The sequence below is a fragment of the Apium graveolens genome, chromosome 10 (assembly GCF_009905375.1).
Source record: "Apium graveolens cultivar Ventura chromosome 10, ASM990537v1, whole genome shotgun sequence".
NCBI lineage: Eukaryota > Viridiplantae > Streptophyta > Magnoliopsida > Apiales > Apiaceae > Apium > Apium graveolens.
The window spans coordinates 135,486,019-135,491,315 of NC_133656.1; the positions used below are offsets into that span (position 1 = coordinate 135,486,019).

General features: G+C 36.4%; 1 pseudogene; it reads right to left on the reverse strand.

The window, feature by feature from the left end:
* Positions 1–3,636: 3,636 nt before the first annotated feature.
* On the reverse strand, positions 3,637–4,926 carry LOC141691035 (thiamine-repressible mitochondrial transport protein THI74-like; annotated as a pseudogene).
* Positions 4,927–5,297: the final 371 nt, after the last annotated feature.

Sequence of the window (5,297 nt, forward strand, 5' to 3'; positions counted from 1 at the left end):
TCTCATAACCTCCTTCTGTCATTGTGACATGGTACTTATGACCACCATTCCAAATTGGCCTAGCCTTGCAAGCATTCTTCATAGCCCTGTAAGCATGTTATGAAAGACATGTGAGCATTCATAATTGGCATGTTATAAAAATTGGTATTTTACATTGGTATTTTCTTACTTTTGTAGCTTCTTCATTGCATTGCTGTAATAGACTATATTCTTCTGCTCCATTTTAGTTTTTTTCCTTTGTATTCTCTCCATACATGTGATGTGAATGTTTTTAAACATTGTGATAATAGGCATGTCCCTGAATTTGCTTATGGCACTATTAACACTTCACAATTATTATTTACAAACATATCAGATTTGCATATGTCTCTGAAGGAAGACCTAGACCACTGGGAACTTGATTTTGTAGCTAGCCAAGCATATGCCCTTGGGGATGCCTATAGACATATATGTATAAGATAATAAGCATGTAACTAGTTGAAAGTTAAGTCATACAAGAGACAGTGTTATATACCTTTTTCACGTTATTCATGTGTTTGTTAAAATAGTAGTCTGTAGTACATTTTGTAGCACACCATAATAGTCTTCTTGCACCAATTCCTTTATGCTCCTTATACATATTCTTGTACAAATGCATCACACAAAAACGATACTTGACAGGAGGTACTTGCTTCTCCAATGCATTCACCGGTCCTTTTTTCCGATCAGAAATGAAAATGTAAGAGTCGGTGTTGCCGGTCAGTTATAAATTATGTTTATAACTCTACCAAAGAAAAGTATTGGAGTAAGACCCCAAATTGGTTTTAAACCAAATATAGAAGAAGTATTAACATTTGTATAAAATTGGGGAATTGACTTGCGTTCTTAATTGTATCCTTTTCTGGTCAATATGCAGTCTAGTTAAATCTTCTTCAGGTTTGAGAACACAAAAATCTCTTTAGTTAAAAGCCGGATCCTGACTGCAAATTTGAGTTGCCTAAATGTATGTTCATAAAGGTCACATGTCACAAAAATTCATTCAGGCTTCCAATCACTTCCAAGTCAAGAAAATCGAAATATTAGTAGTTCAAAAGAATGTACAAGTAAACGAATTGAACAACCACAAGAGATTTTTAAAAGAGTAAATTTAATCAAAGAGATTGGTTGTGAAACAAAATAACCCCAACTTAAACCTCCATTTAGGTATCTTTGAAAGAAAGCATTCAGAGGCACCCTGTTTTAGCAGGGCTATCCTTGATTGTTGAAGCTCTAATATGCCATAGGGACCGTCAGACCTGTTAGGGGAAACACACACAAGTATAGAACCAAACAAACAATACAAAACACACACTCAATATATGACGCGGAAAAACCCACGTCCCAACTTGTATTATTAATCAAAACAATTATCAATAATACAATCAATCTCACCAAACGGTATTCACTCAAGCGATACTTAAGTCAAACAATACTCAAGCATACATCAAAACAATAACATGACTATGTATATATAGCCATCACAAACTTAGCCAACAAGACATACCTAATCTGATTACAATAATAATTGTCTACCCATACAATTATTACCCATTCCCATAATAATAATAATTGTCAACACATACAATTATTACCCAACTCAATTATGATAATAATTTTCTACCCATACAATTATTACCCAATTCAATTATGTTTTCTATCACCAAGACCATACTACCTATTGGGTTTAACTCCAACAATCCTCCCCTTCAACCCAATATGATTTCATGCACAACCGAATTAACGGTCACCATCAAGCCATCGACGTCGATCGCCCAATACCTCCCCTGGAACAATAACCCCTCCTTCTAGTACAAAAAGATTTCTCTTATCTTTTCGACCTTTGAGTATCTCTAAATCTCCTTTAGTGACTTTCAACATACTGTTCTTCATCATAACAGTATATCCCAAATCAACTAATTTACCCAACGAAATCAGATTTCGATTTAACTCCGGTACGTATCTTACTTGAGTTAACTTCTGAACACGACCGTTGTGATGTTTCATTGTTACCTCACCAATGCCAGCAACCTTTACCGTTTTACCGTTCGGTAAAGTTATAATCTTTCCCTCACACTTTTTATAGGACGAGAACCACTCTCTCCTACCACATATGTGATGAGAACATCCCGAGTCAAGCACCCATTCTTCTTTTGATCCCTTCTCTTCTTGAACCAAAAGAACATCTTCATCAGCTTCTACAAGCGAAACACTACCCCCTCGATTTTTCTTCAACTCTCTCAAGTCTTCTCTTGCCTTTGGACACATAAATTGTATATGACCCAATTCCTCACAATAAAAAACCTGATATTAGGGTTATGTTTCTTAGCATACTTCTTTTCCGTGTCACGCGAACGTACCACAAATGCACTTCCATCAGATGTGTCACTCGATTCTTGTTTCATCAATCTTTCGGCCTCCAGAAGAACAACAATAGTCTCATCCAAATCTAACTTCGTTTTCCCAACCAATAAAGAAGTCATCACAGTATTATACTTCTTCGGTAGAGACACTAGTAGTAGAACAGCTTTATCCTCATCCTTTAATTTTTCATCCAAATTATTTAGCTGGTTGATTAAGCCATTAAAACGATTCAGATGATCTCTTAAATCTCTGTCTTCTTCCATCTTGAGCCCAAACAAATATTTCTTGATAAACAGCTTGTTGGCCAAAGACTTTGAGTGATAAGTCTTCGTTAACATCTCCCACAAATTCTTGGGATTGTCCTCTTCAAGAACATCAGACTTGATTTCCGGTGCAAGGGTCAACCGGATCGTTGATGCCGCATGTAACTTCATGTCTCCCCACTTTGTATCATCAACTTCAGTAGGCTTCTTCCCTCCGAGAGTCGCATATAACCCTCGTTGAATTAACAGATCTTTTACCGTACTTTGCCACAAGGTAAAATTATTTCTTCCATTAAACAATTCAATTTCAAATCCCCCAACCTTCTCCATCATGAACCTTGGCTCTTGATACCAATTGTTAGGGGAAACACATACAAGTATAGAACCAAACAAACAATACAAAACACACACTCAATATATGACGCGGAAAAACTCACGTCCCAACTTGTATTATTAATCAAAACAATTATCAATAATACAATCAATCTCACCAAACGGTATTCACTCAAGCGATACTTAAGTCAAACAATACTCAAGTATACATCAAAATAATAACATGACTATGTATATATAGTCATTACAAACTTAGCCAACAAGACATAATCTGATTACAATAATAATTGTCTACCCATACAATTATTACCCATTCCCATTATAATAATAATTGTCAACACATACAATTATTACCCAACTCAATTATGATAATAATTGTCTACTCATACAATTATTACCCAATTCAATTATGTTTTCTATCACCAAGACCATACTACCTATTGGGTTTAACCCCAACAGGACCAACCCTCAACGTTAACATATATCTGGCCAGCAAGCCATCAGAAAAGTAGTTGTAACAGCCTGTTTATAAATAAGGATATTCAAGCAATTATCTGCAGCAAGCCACCCTTGTTTGAAACCCAAAATCATGAGCTGTTCTCTTGCGTTAGGCTAACTACAAAACTAGTTCATAATAAACAACCTCGATACATCTCCCGGATTCAACCAAACACAGGTTCCAAACTCAAGGAGGGAGTATGAATTTCAGAACTCCCATGTAAATCAATTAGACCTTTTTTATAATGATGCATCATAAACAAATCATTGAATTCAGAAGAGCAGCTAGCTAAAGGGGCTTGAATTGTGAGTTCGACTATTGCTACTGTTGTGCTTTGTGCAAAGAACAGCCTTGGCCCATAGGTGATCACTCAGAACATTGTCTAAAAAACTTAATGAAATGACTAACACTTTATAAATCAAACCATCTAATCTAATATAAGATAAAGCAATACGAAGAGTTCATTTGGAGCAAATATTTGTTGAGCTAGCATCACAAGTGGACCAATATTTATTCTTGTCTGTAATGAATTTGCACGGTCATAGATGGGAAGTACAGAACTAATCAGTAAGATAGAATACAACACAAAAAGATTATTTTTGTCCAAATTGAAAATGAGTGGGAAGTTCTCATATACAGGAGAAGGCTACAACAAGGAAGACATACCTTTTCCTGCAATCTGGCAAAACTTCTTCCATGCAAGCAGACTAAAAGGCTCTAACTTGGTGAAATTAAGTACAATTGCAACAAGTAGAAAAATCAGAAGGCTGAACAGCCCAAGAAATACAAGGACGTGTGCCATACTAACATGAGCACATTCAACGTCATCACTGGGTAAATGTTTACAGATAAGTTACATAAACAGAATACAATGCAGCAGATGACAGAGCAATAACATCCTGAAGAAGAGGGTGTGAGGCAACTGTTTCCAGTCCTAATTTCAAGTCCCCCAAACTAACAATAACTGTTCCTTCCATGAAAAAGGACACTAATCAGCTTCATTGAAGTGAGCGTATAAGAGTCTAGGTACATGAAAAGACTGGAGGAACTGCTGGAGATGGTGGTAGAATGTACACAAGGGGTTAAATTGTTAACACCCCCAAAGAGATTGCGTACAAAATATAATAGAACAATACTAATTTAAAATGCTAACTGTGACTGTTTTATATTTTCAGGAAATATTGTATGAGAGTTGGGTCAGAAACCAAAATGGGCATTTAGAGGAAGTTGTATATTCTAACAAACTCACTTGTGCCACCCTGATGCATTTCCAGTGCCCTTTCTCATTCAATCCACCTTTAACGTTCTCACTTGTATCTAGTTGATCTGATTCCAGTGTCCTTACCACAAGACCTTCGTGGTTCAAAGATTCTTGTTTTTTTCACTTTCACTAGTAAGAATAGCCTCCTCTGACTCTCGCATATCATGCAAGCTACTACGTCCAATTACCATATTTATTTTCTAAATACCGTTCAATTACCAACAAGCAGAGGCGGATCTGGGGTCCAGGGGGGTCCTGGCCCCCCGAAATTTGGATAAATTACTACTAGTATGTACAATTATTGTGTTGTCACTATAACTCAGCTGATCAGTCTTGTTGTCTTCCAGGCTGAGCACCAGGATTCCATTCCTCTCGGTCACATATTAGATGTTTTTTCACTTTTTCTCTATTTTTTGCAACTTTTGTAGAGTGTCACTCATTGAAAAATTGACAGAAATAGCCCTTTTCTCAACCATTCAGACAAATATAGCCCATTCTCAAAACTTGGCCAATTATGGCCGGTCTAATACCCACCTCGCTTTTGCGTATTCATGCTATGTAA